Source organism: Camellia sinensis, chromosome 1 (assembly GCF_055761805.1).
Source record: "Camellia sinensis isolate YWXY chromosome 1, ASM5576180v1, whole genome shotgun sequence".
Taxonomy (NCBI): domain Eukaryota; kingdom Viridiplantae; phylum Streptophyta; class Magnoliopsida; order Ericales; family Theaceae; genus Camellia; species Camellia sinensis.
This window is the reverse complement of record NC_138961.1, coordinates 140,170,147-140,190,910: the sequence shown is the minus strand read 5'-3', so window position 1 is coordinate 140,190,910 and position 20,764 is coordinate 140,170,147. Positions and strand designations below refer to the sequence as shown.

The window sequence follows — 20,764 nt, the reverse complement described above, 5'->3', positions numbered from 1 at the left end:
CGTCATTTTGGCCATTTAAACCACTTTTGAACCATAAAATTTGAGTTACGACACATTTTCCTTTTCAAAATAGGCTTTAATAAAACATACTCACACACACGCCCAATCAATACCCAACTGTGCATATAAGAATAGTAGAGAGAGAAAACACTCTCGCCTCTCGCCTTGCCGATTGACGCAGATCACCGCCGCTAATCGTCGTCGCCTGGTACTCTCTCTCTCTCTCTTTCTCTCTCTCTCCCTCTCCATATTAGCTGTTCTGTTGGTGACCATGTTTTCACATTGGCTCTTAATCATAATCCCCAATATATTACTTGCATGGTGTTTAATTGATTTTTTTATTTTTTTATTTTTCCATGAATTTGAATTTTTTTTTAGGGTTTTGTACACAAATGAGTCATTTAGTAGCTTAACAAGGACATCTTTCTTCATGTTTTGAAAGGACACTTCTTTTTTCTGTGATAACTCCTCTTTTCTATAATTTTTCTTCTTAAATCTGGAGATTGAAACCCAGAGAATGAATTGAGGCTTCTTCAAGCAAAGAGTTCGGAAGTTTCTGAGGGTGGTTGCCTCTCTCTGTAGATGCTGGAAAAGAAGCCCATGATTTCATCTCCATCTCCAAAATTCAATCACCATTTGGGTGTGTGTATGTACTCAGTACTCTATGTATCTATATATATATATATATATGCATAGCTCTGTTTGGGTTTGGTTAGGTTTGTCGAATTTGGATCCTTTAGAGTGATCCAATCCTTCGGCTGCATCATCCATCATCAACCCCATAACAATCAACTATAATTTTGGATTGTTGGATTTTTAGTCTGCTAGTTTGTATGTTGAATGTTAGATGAATGGACATCTATTTTAATTTTGACTATTTTAGTTAATTAAAAGTTAGGATTTTTAAATCTTTGATTCCACTTTTGTAATTTAAATCAATTTTTTCTAATTCGCCAATCCGTCCGAAATGCCAAGTCGAAACCGCCATGATTTGCCAATCGCTTTGCCGGTTTTTGATTAAAAAATGGTGGTTTCTAATGACAAATTTGTCAATCCACCACCTGACACGCTGTTTCTATTTAATACTTAAACTGCACAGCAGCCTGCCGCGCACACCCCTACACCACCACAATAACTAGTACGACTTTTCATCTCCAGAATCACTGCCACTGTTGCCATAAACACCACTATCATTACATCACCACCACCACCATCATTCTTTTTGCTTAAACTAAATCACCATAACCACTATCCTTCCGCCACCACCACCACTACCATTTTACTTTCACAGTATGAAAATTTAAAAATATAATTTGAAAATAAATAAATTTCAAATTTAATATTATACATATCAAAAAATTTACTTTAATTCAATACTTAAATTTTTATTAAATAATTTTGCAACTTAAAAAATTGAGCACTCAATATATTCTTTTTCGTATTTAATTTTTAATTTATTAACACGGAAACCTCCCTTGTATATTCAAATTCTTGAAACATTTTTAGTGTGCATTGATTAGCATTTTAAAGATGGTGGCTAGATTGAAATTCCCTATCCATTGTGTACGTCAAAACGAAGTGGACGATGTTGTATTTTGAAAAATTCAGTGTCGCCAATCAAAAAGCTCTGCAGCGAGCTGAGTATCTAGGGTTTTGATGTACTTGGCAGAGAGTGTAGGGGTTTAGAGCGTTTTGTCACATCCCGCCAAATTACCTAGACAAAATTGCCTACCAAAAGGAAGTCTTAAGGAAGAGAGGCTAATGGAATATTCCGGAAGTTCCTGGAAGACTTAAGAAAATGTGGAAATATGGTACATAATTTTATAATGTACATGGAAGGATTTAGAATATGTTTTATATCATTTAAGTGAAGATTGGACAAATGAAAGCAATAGAAGCTTTTAGAACCTCCTAGAGAAATGAAGATGGTAAAAGATCCATGCACCTACTTTTAGAATGAGGTAGATGTTTATATAGGTATTTTTAGGAGGATTCTTGAACCCTCTTGTAGGGTAAGGAAAGCTTCCATGAAAAGTTTCTCCATAGTCCTTTTCTTGTATGCTCTGGAATATTCTAGAGAAGGCCTAAGATTCCTATAAATAGGAGAGGGGCTCATTTGCTCCATCAAGGATCTAAGAATTGTAAAGCTTTCTCATAGCGAATACAAAATTCTCTCAAACTCTTATTGTCTTCTTAACTTGTCTCTCTTCTAAGTTTGTGAGTTATGCTGACTTAGCATCATCAAGTGAAGCTTGAGATTGTCTAAGTGCTGCACGGATAGCTTGGAAACAACCAAGGCCGTGACACATGGTATCAGAGCTAGCCTAGGGGCACTGTGATGGGAACAGTACGTGGGACTTACACCAAGCGCTTTCATTGTGGGGTCCGCACCCAGAGTGGTGTTCACACAGGGCGGGTTCCCATGGGTAGGGGAATGGACAAGCATGGCGGCAGGTTGGGTAATGTCCCCTTGACGAGGGCATCAGGGACTGGCGGTGGTAGCATATCACGTACCGACTCATTGGGAATGCGACAATGTTTTTAAAGGCTTAAGGCGCACTAAGGCGCTGAAGGTCTATTGGAGCCTAGGCGCAAGGCGAGGCGTAGGCTTTATTGAAGTACGGCGCACAATCTTAGTAAAAAATAGAAAAATTAACATAAACTAATCATTCATAGTTCTAAGACAATTTGTTTTAAAATAAAAAGTAATCAAAATTCAAGACAAATTATAGAATAATTCTCAAAGTCATGAAAGTGCATATTACATAGCATTTCAATTTTCAAAGATAAAATAATCCACATTCAATAAAATAAAAATAAAATAAAAAAACATAGACATTAAACATCCAAAACATAAATATCCAATAAATACTAAACATCAATATCATAAGAAAGGATAGGTTAGGTCGGTCAATCAATCATCATCCTCAACATCAATGGCAAGCAAACTATCATCTTCTTCTCCCTCAGTTGATTTATATCCCTCAACATCATCTTTCTCTATGTCATATGAGCCCGCTTCCTCTTCATCTATTAATTGAAGTGGAGTTAATCTTGATGATTTAGACATCCTCGGTTGTGCCTTTGAGCGTGAACTTGTTGTTGTACTTGCATGGCTACTTTCTTTTGCTCCAGAAGCTCTAGCAGCAGTGGCCCACGTCAAGCCATCATCATTATCAAACACTGGCTCATTATCTTCATCGGATTCTCCATCTATCCTCCCAAGCAACCACTCATTGCTTTCAACAATATTTTGCAAAGATATGGGATCAAGAGTATTCCGCATGTCATACCTAAATCTCAATGTTCTATTATATTTGACAAATACTAAATCATTGAGACGTTGTTCCAATCTATTTCTTTTCTTGCTATGAAGCTGCAAGTATTAAAAAAATATTAAATTCTATATAATGAGAATAAAAAATATTTAAATTCAACAAAAAATTAGTTAGAATGTTAAATATTCACATGTACAAATACACTCCAATTTTGTTTACAACCCGATGAACTACATGTTACGCTAAGGACTTTTATGGCAAAAGTTTGCAAGTTTGGGGTTTTAGAACCATATGATGCCCACCAATCAGCTGCGATAATCACTAGTTAGAAATAATTGTTAGCAAGTATTGAGTTTTACTAAAAGTATTTACTAAAAGTAAACTCTGAGTTTATAATATGTTAACTGGTGCCCTTGTATTTCTTTGCCTAATCGCAACAGGCTTGCCAAAAAGGCTCTCAGCCTTCGTATAAATACTCATTTCATTAGTGATCAAATCTTGAACAGTGACATCCGGGACCAACCTTTGCATGCATTCATAAAACCCATTCATCACTTCATGATCTTTTTGAACCTCTAAAGCTTTTGGGTAAAAGAATTCTGGGCTAAGAAAGTGTGTAGCTTCATCCGCTGATTCTTCAACATCAGTCGGTTCGGACCTTCACTTAGTTTCACCCAAGCTTCATCCTGGTCATGGATGGATCACCTAGGTTCGGGTCCATAAGCAGTGACAATTGCCCTATGAAGACTCGCTTTCGCTACGGCTCCGGTGGGTTCCCTTAACCAAGCCATTGCCTATGAGTCGCCGGTTCATTCTTCAGCAGGCACGCGGTCAGAGCCCCAGGCTCCTCCCACTGCTTGGGAGCTTATGGTTTCATGTTCTATTTCACTCCCCGATGGGGGTTCTTTTCACCCTTCCCTCACGGTACTACTTCGTACATGTAAAGGCCGATGCAATTGGACATCCCCATCTTTTGTCGATCATTTCGAAGATTTCATTATACTTCTCTTCTTTATGATCAAATGAACTTGCAATGCATTCTTTTGCCCTATCCATTGCCTCATAAATGTATCCCATGGGAGGTTTCTTCTCGGTATCAACCAATCTAAGCACTTTGACGAGAGGACCCGAGACCTTAAGGGCAAACACAATAGTATTCCAAAATGAAGGCATCAACAAAGTTTGTGCCATTCTTTTACCTTGTGGCTCCTTTGCCCATTTGCTTGAGGTCCAGTCTTCGGAAGTGACCATCTTTCTCAAATTATTTTTTTGTTGATACATCCTAGACAAAGTCAGAAAGGCTGTTGCAAATCTAGTTTTTGTAGGTTGGATCAAATTCTTCAGATTTGTATAGCGCCTCATCATGTTTAGCAACGTAGGCCGGTTGTAAATGTAGCCATGTACTACAATACTCCTTTCAAATGTCTTTTTTAGTTGAGGTATCTTAAAAATGTTTTCTAACATCAAGTCCAAGGAATGAGCAGCACATGGTGTCCAATACAAATGTTCATACTTGGCTTCCAAAAACCTCCCTATAATGTAACAATTACGAAGAATTATTATTTTCAAGTTTTTAAATTTTAAATACAAAACAAACTATGAGTAAACAATTTCGACATAAGGAAGGAGGAAATATTCTTACCCGTCAATACATTAGCTGCAGCACTATCAGTGATAACTTGCACCACATTCTCTTTACCAACTTTCTCCACAAACTTGTCTAGTAATTCAACTAGCTTCTGTCCATCCTTTGAATAGCTAGAAGCATCAACCGACTCAACAAACATGGTTCCTCTTGGACAATTAACTAAAAAGTTAATCAATGTCCTCCTCTTATCAGTGCAGCATTAGCCATTATGGAACACTCGTATTTTGCACAATCCTCTTTATGATTCTTCATCAAATCTTCAGTATGTTTCACCTCTTTTTTGAGTTGGGTAACCCGCACTTCATGGTAAGTTGGTGGCTTCATACCGAGACCATATTGCCCAATGGCTTAAATCATTGGTCCAAAACTCTCATAATTTACTATATTAAAAGGGATACCAGCATCATACATCCACCTTGCAAATCTTTGTATTGCCCGAGCTCTCATTTCCTTTTTGTAAGGGTCATTCGCATAAATTTTGGTTTGCTTCCCTTTTGCTTAGTCTCTTCGATTTTTCATCACTGATTCAGGATTGGTTGTGAAGTAAAAATTCATAGGTCCTTTTCTCTTTGGCATTTTTGATTTGGATTTGGATTTGGATGAACCTTGGTTGCTACTTGTCAAATTAAGGCATTGATTGACATTGATCTCAACAACATTTTCATCTTCATCTTCATCTTCCATGTGTCCATGTCATCGAAATCAGGCAACATGTTCATTTCTTCTTTTTGTGTCTTCTTTTTTGACATGAACTCTCTAATCTCTTCTCTTACATTAGCTGGACACTTCAGGCAAGCAGTGACATTCCTATAACCTCTCACAAGGTGTTGTTTCACCCGATAAACACCTCCATTTGATACTTTACCACAAAAATTACACTCAGATTTGTTTAAATTATTCTCCTCTACCAAATGGGCATGTTGTCACGTCGGATCTTTTCTATTACTTTCCGATGTCATTTTCTACACAACAAATTTAATAAATGGAAAATAATTTCAATGTAATATAATGTGTGATGAATTAATTATTTGTAATTTTTTTTTCTAACAGAGGAAAAAAAAAACAAAAAGGAAAAAAAACAGACCAACAGCACAGTGTATTAAATAATTATTTGTAAAGTTTTTTCAGTGTATTTTTTAGTTAATCAATCAGAATCAGTAATATAAGTCTTATTTTGTATTTGTATTTTTTTTTTTGTTTGGTTTCTAACAGAGACTCAAGAGGCATAATTGAACAAAAAAAACAAAAACAGAGTAGTCGATAGAGACAAACAAGCAACCTAAAAGAAGAAGAAGAAGGAGGGAGGGAGGGAGAGAGTCGAAGTCGAACAAGCCCAAAAAAAAAAAAAGGACCATCGAAGCAGCGAAGAGAAAAAAAAAATAGAGCAGTCGACAAAGACAGACAAGTAGCCCAAAAAAAGAAGAAGAATGAGAGAGAGAGAGAGAGAGAGAGTCAAAGTTGAAGAAGCCCAAAAAAAAAAAAAAAAAAAAAAACAGAGCCAAAGAAGTCAAACCAGAAGAGAAAATAAGATAAAATTTGCACAACGAACCAGAAGAGAAGAAGAAGAAGAAGTCGAAGCACACCTGAAATGTTGAAGTCGAAGTCGAAGTCCAGCAGCCTCGTCAAAGTCGAAGTCCAAGGTGAGACAGGAAGAGACGACACAGATTAGGGATTCATTTGAGTCGTATTTGGGTCATATTGTATATGAGTTGTAATCCTCTGTGGTTAGAGCCATTCGAACACACACACACCACAGCCGTTAGATCAGAATAAGCTCCTAAACAATCAAGCGCGCCTAGGCGCGAGCCTTACGCATCTCTTGCCTGGTTCAAGTCGCGTCTAAGGTGCGTGACTGCCTCAAAGCGCCTTGCCCGAGTCTTGTTCAGGCGCACAGCTTGCGCCTCGCTTTGCTTTGCACCTAGGCGCGCTTTTCACAACACTGTGTGAGTTCTACACCCACCTTGCAAGCGCATTAGTTTGCGAGCTGCAAGGCAGGCAAGGTAGATCCCTATCGCATCTCCTGGGTTGGTCCTTGGGCATAATTCACTGGTATGCAGCACCACTCGTGGAGCCGGCTTCTCGGGAGGATGACAAGTGCCTAATCCGTGACAGCTTGCTCTTTAAAAAGTACACCTTCCCTCGAAATTGCAACTTCGTTCTCTACAATCTATCTCAAGGTATGGAGCTCAGGAGCACTCTCTCTCTCTCTCTTCCATCCTCAACTCTCTCTCTCCCTTCCATCCTCAACTCTCTCTCTCCCCACCTCTCCCATCTGCAATGATTTCCTTTCTCCGAACCCCCCTTTCCCCGTTCCATATGTATGTATGTTTTGTATGCATAAAATTTCTTTCAATCACTTGTTACAGTGATAATTTACTAGTCTGATCGATTTCCCTTAAACCCTAGAAGCCAATGATGATTTATCCTTATAGGTATCTTTGTTTTCACCTCTTTCGGTGTTTGCGCTATATGGGTTCTGAGTTATTTGTTGATTGGATCAAAGAAAAGTGGTCATCGACATGTCTTGGATTGTCAAATGTTTAGACTTGTATTGATATTGATTTTTTCTCTATAAGGTTTGTTGGCACATAAATTTTAACTAAATTGATGACACGTATAGAGCCTATAATAAGAAGGCTGTAGGTAATCACTTCCTAAAAAAGATCAATATGATCCATTGAAGTACATAAGTAAAACGACATTGTATCTCAACGTTATTCAAGATGCTCAAATGACACATGGAGCCTACGAAAGATGACACCTGTAGAGCCTACAGCAAGGACACCACACAGGATGAAACCATCAATCCGGTTAATAAGATATACGATTAATCAGATAGCGTTATTATTCAAAATTCAAATGGCGCTATCATTCAATTTGAAATTCAAATTGAAGATGAAGCATTCCTATCACCTGATGGCCCTCCATAAATATGAGGACCATCACACAAGATGGGGGATCAGAGAATCAGAAGTGAAAAGATCAGAGAGAGAGAGAGAAAGAAATTGAGAGCTAAACAAATCGTTACAAGAAAGAAGAAGATAAGCCTAGAGAACTCAAGAGCCTACGCTAATGGCGATGAATAGGTAAAGGGTTCCAAACCCAAACTGTATTTTGTATTCGAGGGTTCAAAACCCATAACAATCTCAATAAAATATTTCTTTTTTTTTAAATTGTCTTTTGTTGTTTATTTTGTTTTTTATTAATCGGAGGTTTCATTTGTATAAAATGTGTAATTAACGATCTGAAATACAGATCGGAAATAAGAATCTGCTATTCAAATAATCAACACTGTTTAGTCAAAAAACTAAACAGTGGACATTTGTAACATAAAATTTTGAAATGTGTTGAAACATTTCATGTTTTAAAATTTGTGTCTACAAATTCTGGCACGCCCAATGGGACATTATTTCTCCTCCCATCTTTTGAAGAACAAAAAAAAAAAAAAATATATATATATATAGTTGAAACTTACTGACTTATTCTTTTGTTATAGGAATGCTGAAGCAACTGTTAGGAGACAAACCTACACTCCAGTGGTTCTGAAATCACCAAGGTTGGAGATAACACCCATCACCCAAGGGGCTCCGGAGCGAATGCTCTTGGCTGTCTCAAAGGTAGAGCCAACGAAATCCTGGAAAGATGCACTTCTTTCCCCTGCCACCCAAGGGGCTCCGGAGTGAAAGCTCTTGGCTGTCCCGAAGGTAACTGGTGTGACGAAGAAAGTCACACTTCTCTAGAAAGCTGAAAGTTTGAGAAAGATTACTGAAGATTATGTGAAAGCGTCAAAGCAGTACGCAATTGTGAGGGCCACAGCCCGAACGAAGAACTTTCTAATTCAGGCAAAGGAGGCTAATCAGTTTGCAACTGCGACTTTTGTTGCAGCTTCAACGGGGGCAACAAAAAATGTTGTGGCCCAACTACTCAAAAGGGTAGAAGACTCCATTAAAATGGTGGAGTCTGCCCAAAAGAAAGCTTCTGTTGAAAACATGGCCATCATTAGGGCCATTGGGAGGAGGGTAATGACCCAAACTCCTGTTGATGGAAAAAAGGCCCCTGTTGTTGAAAAAACAGTTGCTGCCTACGAACTGATAGTTCTGTTCAGAGCACAAAATCAGTCAAACCAAATCTCAGTCAACTCTCAGGAGCCAAAGGAACACTCGTTGGCTCGACAAGGTTTGAATAAGGAACACCCGTTGGCTCGACAGGGTTCAAATAAGGAACACCCGTTGGCCCAACAGAATAAGGAACACTCGTTGGCTCAACAAGGTTCGAATGAGAAACACCCGTTGGCCCGACAGAATAAGGAACACCCGTTGGCCCGACAAGGTTCGAATAAGGAACACCTGTTGGCCCAACGGGATTTGAATCAACATCAATTGCCACGCTCTAAAAATGTAGGGACTGTTTTGAAAATTCATGAGGAATTTACAAAGGCACAAACGGTTCCTTCTATGCCCTTAGGGGCTCGACTTGATATGTCATCCGGTCCAATTTCGAAAAGACAAAGGCGAAGAAGAAATAAGGCCTTAAAGAAACTGGAACTAAGAACAGTGGCAACAAATGTTATAGGAGCTATTGAAAGGGCTCTCTCGAAAGATGAACCCCAAAAACAAGTTGAAAGTCCTGTCTTTGTTGGAAAATCTAAGGTGGAGGAGGGTAAGCAACCCTTGGCAAATATTTCTACTTTGGTTGAACTATCTATGAAGGGAATAAGAAAAGGGCCTGTGACAAGGTCCATAACCCATTAGGCTCAAAACAAAGCATCGCAGTCAGATGCTTCAAATATGAGTAATGTTGTGGGGGTTGATAATCCTTTATACGAACAAGATGATTCTATCTCGTTTGTTTCAACGGATATTGGAAACAATGAATTGAAAGATATCAACAAAGTCGCAGTTATGATGACTGAGGTTGAGAAAGAAGGTGAAAATTCGCAGGTCCAACAAGACCAAGGTCTCAAGGAAAAAGTGGTGGCCCTACAAGAACAACTTGAGAGAAGAGAACGGGAAATGGCTGCTATGTTGGAGCAAATGCAACAGTTACAGGCCCAAATGATAGGACCAGGAAGTGCACCCAAACAAATGACACAACCTGTTGTGGGGACATCCGTGGGCATACAAAGCACACTAGCCCCAGGGGGCAATGGTCCTTGTTACTCCGATCTAACCAGTGGTGGTATGAATCCATTGCTCATGGCCATGATTGATGATATGGTGAGGAGACAAGTAAAGAAAGTCAAAGAAAAAGATGATGAGAATTTTCGAATAATTACAAAACCTTACCCAGCATGGGTAGATGCTGTTCTATTCCCTTCTGGTTTTTCCCAACCAGATTTCAAAATGTTTGATGGAACAGGAGATCCAAGACAACATGTGGCTCATTTCCTTTCAAGATGCGGGCCAATAGCCCAGAATGAGGCCCTGTGCCTGCAGCTATTTGTCCAATCGCTTGAAAGTTCTGCATTTACTTGGTATGCTAATCTTCCTGAGGGATCAATCCTAAATTGGGATTCTATGGTGAAGGAGTTCCTTAAACAGTTCTGCAACACACAAAGACGAGTTGGAGTACCAGAACTAATTGAGACCAAGCAACGTGACAATGAGTTTGTTACAGATTTCATTGCAAGATGGCGAGCTTTGACATTTGCTTGTCCTCAAAAGTTTACAGAATTAGAGTTAATTCGGATGTGCCTTAACAACTTCCGACATGAGCTCTCTACGGCTCTTATGGCTCAAACTTTTGAAGGATTCAATGATCTATGCACTAAAGCTCATGATATGGAGCTGCATTTAGCTAAACGAAGGAGGTCTAGGGCCGTTGAAAGGGTTGAGTCCTCGACTGCAACTACAATCGAAACCAGAAAGAAGGGTCTCGTTGTAGTAGGGGTTAAAAAGCCCAAGAAATTTAAAAAAGTGACTATGAAAGAGAGGTTGGAGAAGAAATATTCCTTCATGGATGATATGGTCGAAGACCTATTTGAAGATCTGTTGGAGCAAAAGTTGATTGCTCTCTCTGAGGTAAAAAGACCACATGAGGTAGGAAAGACCAACGATCCAAAGTATTGCCCCTACCATCATTTGATTAGCCATCCGATAAAAGAGTGCTTTGTTCTGAAAGATAAAATTCAGGAACTTTTGGACTCTAAAATTATCGAACTCCCTTAAGAGAAAGCATCTGCTAACCCAATCACTATCGACAATGATAATGAAGGTGAATGGGTTGTTTATCAGTCAAAAAGCATGAAGAAAAAACAAAATGCCACAGTGAAAGCTAGAAGTGTGGTTGATTCAACAACACAAGGGCCAAAAGTTTCTAGGAAGCAGAAAAAAGCCAAAGTAAGTAAGAGAAAAGGAAAAAAGAACCCAAAGAAGGAAAAGGGGGAGAAATTGGTCCCTGATGAGCAGTTAGAGCAAGGTCCTCCTGTCCCAGTCACATTGGAGGAATTTTTACCTTCAAAATTTCAATCTGTGGAGTTGCAGACATACTTTGATAAAAGAAAGGAGGAAAAGTTTACTTTGGCCCCTTGCCTAACCATCATTGTTTTGAGTGATGGCGAGGAAGATGAGGGTGAAGTTGGTTCAAAAGTTAGGGAAGGGGATTGCATTACATCTTCTATCTGTATACCTGAGTCACCAGAGTATACACCAACTTCTACAGAATACACACCAGCCTCTCCAGAATATACACCAGCTTCTCCAGAGTATACACCAGAAGCCTTTTCTCCAGAGTATTCGCCAGTACCACCAATGTACTATCAAAGCACTCTAGAATATGTAAGGGGAACAGAACAAAGAGACACTGGGTGTAGGTCCGACTCTGAGCTTGTAAAAAAGGCGAAAAAATGACTACACTTCAAGGATGATGAGGTGAATGGCAGGTGTAAGTCGGATGATGAAGTATGGAAGCATTCAAGTAAACAAGCAAAGTCATCTCAAGTTGAGGATCCTAATGAAGATTGGGAACTTGACTTTTCCCCTGATGATTCACCATACACATCCTCAGCTAGGACATACGATGGAGAAAGTGTATCAAGTGACCACTTTGACTTTCCTTGTAATGTCATCACTGTGGACGTAAATTTTGAAGAGCGAGAAATACATATCATTCGCAATTCAGGTGATGATGAGAAAGCAAAAATTGAAGCTAGAAGGGAAACGGAACATTAGGCAAAAGTAACAGTCTCTTTGAAAGATGAGGGTTTTGAAGCCCATCAAAATTTGAGTATTGAAAGAAATCAAATTTCTGGACACCCTTTCCCTGATTGGGTCGAATGGGTTCAGTTCCCACGAGGATATGCAGTACCTCGTTTTCCTTTATATAATGGGACAGGTTGTCCAAGGTGCCATTTGGTTCGTTTCCTTGCACAATGTAGAAACACAGTAAAAAGCCAGGCGTTACTTCTACGGCAGTTCGTTCTTTCTTTGGAAGGATGGGCAGCGGATTGGTACATCAGCCTGCCACCTAATTCTATCCCAGATTGGGACACCATGGCTGATCGATTCTATAGGACATTTTATAAACCATGGCCAATAGAAATTGAGATGTCAGAACATTTGGATGACGAAGGTACATCTTGTCAAACATATGATTTCATAGAAGGCACAATTGAGGAGAAGATTGAAACTGCCCTTGACCTTCAAGAGATGGGCACTTATCGCCCAAGGGATTTGTTCCCTTTATGGGTAGAGCAAACACCATTTCCTGAAGGATAGGAACTTCCAAATTTTGTCCTATATGAGGGGTATGGAGATCCTCAAAAACATATTAGACGTTTTTTGAAACAGTGTGGGGAAACAGCTCAAAATGAAGCACCTTGCCTAAAACAATTCCCCCTTTCCTTAGAGGGGATCGCCTTTGACTGGTATTGCTCCCTCGATGGAGTCGTGGTGCCTAGTTGGGAGGCCATGAAGAATGGTTTTGAAGAATCTCAATGCTTTTATAGGCGTGACTCCCGGTACCTAAGAAATGGGAGAAGAATGCAGCTCCAAGAAGATGGAGAAGTGACTGATGATGATGACCACCCTGCAGCTGGACCAGTTAACATGGTCCAAAAAAGTGAGGGAATAAAAGAAGTTGAGGTCAACGAAAAGGCGGTTGCTAAAGTATGCCAGACTTATTTGACCTACTGGAGAAAATTACGAAATCCTCAGGACCCTCAAACGTCGGAAGTTCCACAAGTTTTGCTGGAGGAAGAGCAAGTGAAATATGATGTACTAGCTCATCTAAAGAAAATTCCAGCATTGTTGAGCGTATATGATGCACTAAAAATGTCTCCAGAGCTTCGAAAGTCTTTAATATATGCCCTGTCCAAGCCAGAGGATTTCCACAAAAAAATTGAGGGTAGAAATCAAGAGAAGGCAACTACATGCATGGCTATGGTAACCTTTGGTGAGAAAGACATGTGTGCTGAAATGACAGACCATAATTGGCCTTTGTTTATCACTGGGCTTATCCATGATGCGAAAATTTCTCGAATTCTCGTTGATGGAGGATCTGCGGTGAACCTTCTGCCTCGGAGGGCCTTAAATTTATTAGGGGTTCGAATTTCACAACTTCGCCCAAGTCGTTTGGTCATTCAAGGATTTAATCAGAATGAGCAACGCCCAATGGGGAAAATTGAATTACAAACCAAGTTTGGGGATATTGAAGAAAGCACTGAGTTCTTGGTTATTGATGTAGACACCTCTTACAATGCTTTGCTTGGGAGACCATGGATGCATAATCATCATGCAGTGCCATCAACTTTTCACCAATGTATTAAGTACCCGTTGCCTTCACCCAAAAAAGAGGGGACAATTGTGGCTGACAATGATCCATTTGGAGAAGTAGAGGCCTACTATGCTGATGCTCGCTTCTATACAAAGACTTCACAAAGAAAGGGAAAAGATGTGAAGAAGTCTGAAGATACTCCGAATGTCAAAGACGCTCTAGAGTCTACTCCAGTTTCAACAAAAAAAACTTTTCGATATGTGCCAAAGTCCGAAAGGAAACTGGGGGCAAAGGCTCTAGCCCAATAAATCCAATTTTGGATCTCAAGGGTGAGTTCACGTTGCCATTAAGAAGGACAGAATGCACCTATGTGGAAAAATATAATAAGATTGTGGTCCCTTCTAAAGGAAAAGGGTCGAAACCCATCATATTCCACTCGCTTGGAGATGTTGAACAGAAAGTGAAAGTTGAACAAATGCAAGAAGAAAACATCTCGAGTTTTCAGAAGCCTACCTTCAGTGCAGAAATCACACAGATGTTGGTAAAAGTTGGTTTAGATCCTGAAAAAATACCAGGAACAATGACACCCTTTGACTTTGCATTAACACCTTCACAGAGGCAGGCTATCCAGCAAGGCGGTATTATCACCGCCAGGACAGAGGGGTTAGGCTATCAGGGGAATGAGGAAAAATTTCCAGTAAACATGACTATCACTCAAGATGTGCTGGAAGATGTTGACCAAGATGAAGCTCAACCTGCACCAGCAGAATTTGAAGCAGGAGGCCAAGCCACCGTGGATGACCTTCGTGAAATAAATCTGGGTGATGAAGGAGAAAACAAACCAACCTTCATTAGTGCAAATTTAAAGGAAGAAGAAGCTCGGCAATATATTTCCTTTTTAAGGGAGTATCGTGACATATTTGCATGGAACTATAGTGAGATGCCTGGTCTTAATCCAGAGATTGTAGTCCATAAGTGTAACAAGCCCGCGGGGGGACCTCGCTACAGTTCAGACTCTCGATTTTGTGTCGCGGTTCTTAATCTTGAACCAAAGAGTCCAAATTTGGCAAATCGTTTTGAGAAACAGATTTTTGAAAAAGTAGTGCCAAACATGGACTGCTTTGCCAGATACAGAGTCGCCACCTAAATATTTTTTAAAATGGGAAATTTAGGAAACCCTGACTCGGTGCCGAAGGCCACATGTCCGTCATCACCGGAGTTGTCTCGGCTCGGGAGCTTGGGTACGATCGGGGAAGGTCAACTATGAGCACCCCCTTTCGCCCGGTCCGAAGACCGGCCTCTACTAACCGTGATATCCGTTTTTGAAAACTTTATGTGTTCTTAAACCAATTATTAGCCTAGAATTACTACGTTATGCGCGCAACAAACAAGTATAGACTAGATTGCCTAATTTGGAAAGAAACATTGCATATCCGTTCGTTTTGAAAATGCTTTGGAATTTGCTACTCGCAAGTAGGCTAAAACACGGATTTCAATGAGTTCTTCCAACTCAAACAATCCAACCTTCACCCACAGGCATTCAAGCAGTTTATAACACATAAGCATCTAGCCACATGTTAAGCATGCTGTCATGGCGACATTCACACTCATGCGATATGCTAAAGCGGAAATACTTACATCGTACTCCGTGCCAAAACAAAGAACTCGTTAGCAAACATGCATGATCCAAGTCCATGTTGAGTGTCTAATGCATCGCATACAAAATGTTGCTAGAATAGGCTCGGCTATCCTAAACATGTCATGTGAAAATGCACAATTATCACATATTCACTTTTTGATTTGAAGTACGAATGCAGTTAGCGTGATGTACCGAGCCTAATGCATGTAATACAAAATGCATGAATGCACGCATGCATAGCATAAGGTATGCTGAATTTAAACATGCCCTAATCTACCATCATAAGCAGGTAAATAAAAGGGAAGAAAGACGTGAGGTTGGAAGACATACACACACTCACGCACACTTATTACAGATTTGCCCTCGCTCGGAGGGACCGAATAAATATTACAAATTAATTAACTACGCAAGCTAATTAATATTACAAATTGCCTAATTTAATTAACAAATTAAATAGACTAAGAAAAACAGTAAAACGCCTCAAAAAGCGCGCCGCCATGCACGAGCTGCCTCTGTTTTCCTTCCTTCACTCCTCTGGAGGCTGTCAAAACCTCAGGGTTACATCCCTGGGCACTGGGGAGTACCACCGGCTGAGTGGGATCATCATCGGCACTGGTATGTGGCCATCGACACAAAATTGAAGCTATCGGCAGAGAAAAGATTGCCGGCCGGCACCTTACACTGCCGGTCGGCAAAGAAAGCCTGCAGAACCTGCAACTCACAGCAACAGAGGGCAAAACAAGGCATGGCAGCACAATTCAAGGCATGTATGCACCAACCATGTCCCTTATCATGATAATGACTCAAAGGGGCATGTGCCTCGATTTTCGGACCACCAATCACGCATTTCCATGCATGATGGCCCAAAGAACCAAGTATGCAACTTTGGTTTCAAATGCAATGCAAACCAATCAAACAAAACTCCCAATCCCTATCACCCAAGTCAAGGGACAAGGAATGCATGCAAGATGCAATGCAACCTAGGCATACAAGCTAGGAATGCAACATGGCATGGCAATGAACTTATGCAATTATGCAAGCATACATGTGGCAATGCAAATGGATGGCAAGATGGGCTTATACATGAATTAGGCAGCTCTAATAAGGCCTAAAACAGTGGCCATAATGACCAAAACAAGAAGCCAAAACACATGCACACGTACACACGATTAAGGCCCAACACTTAGGCGCAAATTAGACAACCCTCAAGCACACTTGAAAGGGGCAATCATGAACAATTAACATGCAACATGAGCTCTAAAATCATGCTAAAACAAACCTCAAGAATCACTTAAATGGCATTCAAATGACTCAAAACAAAAGCATGAATAAGCACCAAAACATGGAGCATTGCTACACAAGCTTATGAGGCATTAAAGAGACATGCAAGGCAATCCAACAAGCATGGAAATGGGACTAAAATGGCATGTAGGATGATCCCAAATCATCAAAATAATGTAAAGATGTCATGCTACACATGCACATACTCAAGGCCAACAAGCCCAAATACAAAGGAGCTATATCAAGCATGCCGAAATCAACCCAAACACTTAGGGACAGACCTAAAACATGTCAAGATAAGCACAAAATCTTCACAAATGCAAGCCTAAAACATGCTCCAACAAAGGCTAACAACCTAAAACATGTTAAGGCATAAATAAGGCATTACATGGCAACTATGCTAAGCATGCATGGAGTTCCAAAACCAACTTAAAATCATGTTATATTATAGGTATATAAGCATGAAAAACAAACCAAACATGCTCAACACACACTCAAGCATAGGCTTCCTTAAGAGGCCAAAATATGCCCTTTTCAAGGACAACAAGGAGAGGGGGTGGCCCTCTCATTCTTGGGACTTCAAGGCATCATCTTCACCACTGAAATCCCTCAAGATTTCAGTGGTGAAGAGACCCCAACACCAAAATCCCGGAGCTAGCGCAAAATGGTCCAAAAAAAGAGGCCTTTCAAGGCCTAAGGGTGGTCAACAACGCTCAAACAACAAAACACTCTTAATAAACAACAAAGAGGGTCTAAAAACAGAACTTTTATGTTATACAATAAGCACAAAAACAGCTCTAAGATGGGTATAAAATCAATGCAAAAATGGGGGGAAAATGGGACTAGATTCTCACCCTTGAAGCCTTCTTCACAAATGATGCTCCAATGGCCTCCTTTGGCTCCAAACCAGTCAAGAAACTCAAGAACAAGCCCTTAGAACCCTAGTTTCAAGAGGAAGGTGAAACACTAGGTGTTTGTGTGCAATAGTAAGACACAAAGCACCTAGTGAACAAATGGGAGGGAAAGAGAGATAGAAAGTGTATCTCACCCAAACCTTAGAACAAGAGCTCAACAATGGCTGTCTTTTGCTCCCAAAAAATCTCTCTCTCTAGCCTAAGTCCTCTCTTCTTGTTCCAAGAGAGAGCCTCTCTCTATATCTCTTGTAAAGCTTACAAGACAAGCTTTACAAGAGGGAGATCCCTCCATACACGGGTATGGAGGAGAGCAAAAGCAAGACCGCTGTCTAAAAATATCTGCAAAAGCAGATGAACAGCAATCGGCCGGCCAAAAATGCCATCTTGGCCAAAAAGAGTGCCGACCGGCACAAAATAGTGCTGACCGGCAATAAATAGTGCCGGCCGGCAAACTACATTGCCGGTGGCATCAAACACCAGCCGGTGGCCTCTAGCCACTGCCGGTGGTGGGTGGGGATGGTCTACAAGCCTCACCCTGCCTCTCAAAGGCAAGATGCAAGTGTTTGGTGCAAAACCAGACACTAAACGGTTGAGTTCGGGGATCCTGAGGCAAGGCGCGCGAGCCGAGACCTCCGGGAACTCCAAACAAACACAAACATGGATAATCACCGAGTGTTCAAATGGTGACGTCCAAGTCTTGAGGACGGTCAAAAATGGGGTGTCTACAATTAGCTTGCAATTTACCCTGAGAAACGGCCAGTTAAACAGCCTCAGAGGCGAACTCGACCAGAGCTTACAGCCCAAATTGAAGCCGAAGTTGACAAGCTTATCAATGCAGGATTCATCAGAGAAGTCAAATATCCAACCTGGCTAGCAAACATAGTGCCAGTCAAGAAAAAGAATGGTCAAATCAGGGTTTGCATTGATTTCCATGATCTCAATGAGGCTTGTCCTAAAGATGACTTTCCTTTGCCCATCACTGAACTTCTTGTAGATGCTTGTAGATGCAACTACTGGGTATGAAACCTTGTCTTTTATGGATGGATACTCAGGATACAATCAAATCCGAATGGCACCTAAAGATGAAGAAATGACTGCATTCAGGACTCCGAGAGGAGTCTTTTGCTATAAGGTAATGCCTTTTGGCCTGAAAAATGCTGGGGCCACGTATCAAAGGGCGATGACTGTAATTTTTGGTGATATGCTCCATGACACCATCGAATGCTATGTTGATGATCTTGTCGTCAAGACAAAGGAAAAGGAAAACCATGTGGAAGATTTGAGAAAAATCTTCGAACGTTTGAGGAGGTACAAACTCAAGATGAACCCACAAAAATGTGCATTTGGAGTTTCATTAGGAAAATTTCTTGGCTTTGTGGTTCGAAACAAAGGGATTGAAATTGACCTTACCAAGATTAAAGCTATTGCCGAAATGCCTCCTCCACGAAATTTAAGGGAATTGAAGGGGCTACAAGGGAGATTGGCCTATATCAGAAGATTTATTTCTAACTTGGCTGGTCGATGTTTGCCGTTCTCAAGATTGATGAAAAAGGGTGTTCCATTTGAATGGGATCAGCAATGCCAAAATGCTTTTAATAGTATTAAGGAGTATCTTTTGAAGCCTTCAGTACTTATGAGCCCAATAAAAGGAAAACCACTTTTGTTGTACATAACAACCTCGGATGGTTCGTTAGGGGCATTGTTGGCACAACATAATGAGCATGGGAAAGAAAATGCCTTGTATTACTTGAGTCGTACTTTGGTTGGGGCAAAGGTCAATTACTCCCCTATCGAAAAGACATGTCTTGCCTTGGTGTTCGCTTTGCAAAAACTAAAGCACTATGTCTTGGAACACGAAGTCAAGTTGATATCAAGAGCAGACCCCTTGAAATATATACTTTCACGGCCCATACTTTCAGGGAAAATTGCAAAGTGGGCTGTAATTCTCCAACAATTCGCAATTGAATATGTTCCCCAAAGAGCTGTAAGGGGGCAGGCTCTAGCAGATTTTTTGGCAGCACATCCTATACCTGATGACTCACCCCTAGTAACTGATTTACCAGATGAAGAGGTTATGCAAGTAGAAATTCAGAAAGGATGGGAGATGTATTTTGATGGAGCTTCAAGGAGTCCAGATGGCAAAAAGCAAGAAAATCCTAAAAACAATAAAGCTGGAATTGGAATTGTGTTTGTGACTCCAAACAATGCTATAATCACCCATTCTTTCGCCTTAAGTGAAGGATGCTCAAATAATGAGGCAGAATATGAAGCTGTAATTGCTGGATTAGAATTGGCATTACAAATTCCTATTGAAGAACTCTTAATTTATGGAGATTCGGAACTGGTGGTAAAGCAACTCCGTGGAGAATACATTGTTAAGAAAACAAGTCTCATTCCGTATCATGAAAGGGCTGATCAATTGCTTTCGCAATTCAGAAAAACACATATTTTCCATGTGAAGAGAAGAACAAATGCTCGAGTTGATTCACTTGCAAGTTTGGCTGCATCACTCACCCTACCAGATAGCAAAACAATTACTACCACGGTAGGTGAAAGAAGGGTGTTACAACCTTTAAAAGAGGTTTCTGACTTGGTTCCAATCTTGGTTGTCACCGCGAAAGGAGAAAACGAGGAGGATTGGCGGGAACCATTCATAGCTTACCTCTAACATGGTAGGCTACCTGAAGATAAAGTAAAAAGAATTGAAGTGAGACGTACGGCTACCAAATTCGTCCTGTGGAAAGATGGAACGTTATACAAAAGGTCTTTGGATGGAATGTTCATGCGGTGTATAGCCAAGGAGCGTATTCAAGAGGTAATGGCAGAAATGCATGCAGGTGTATGTGGGGCACACCAAAGTGGTCCTAAATTACATATGCATCTAAAACGGTTGGGATACTATTGGCCGACTATGATTGTAGATTGCATAAATTATGCTCGAAGATGCCAAGTCTGCCAATTCCATGGGAACTTTCTCCACCAACCCCCAGAGCCTTTACATTTAACAACTTGTTCTTGGCCATTTGCAGCATGGGGTATGGACATTATTGGTCCTTTTGTACCTCCATCTTCAGCAGGATATCGATACATCCTAGCTGCAACTGACTATTTTTTCAAAATGGGCAGAGGCTGTGGCTTTAAAGGATATAAAAGCGCAGTTGTCTCCGAGTTCATCCGAACCCATATCATTTACAGGTTTGGGATTCCAGAAAGTATCATCATGGATAATGGACAGCCATTCAGGAGTGATGCTTTGAACAAGTTATTTGCCAAGTACAAAATCAAAAACAAC

General features: G+C 40.4%; 1 long non-coding RNA gene across 1 annotated transcript in view; it reads left to right on the top strand.

Annotated features, from left to right (window-relative positions):
* Positions 1-264: 264 nt before the first annotated feature.
* The window catches only part of LOC145797943 (uncharacterized), a 63,152-nt gene continuing 42,652 nt past the window's right edge, over positions 265-20,764 (top strand). Inside the window, exon 1 of the long non-coding RNA XR_014339165.1 lies at positions 265-646. This is a non-coding gene — a long non-coding RNA (uncharacterized LOC145797943). The remainder of the gene's footprint in view (positions 647-20,764) is intronic.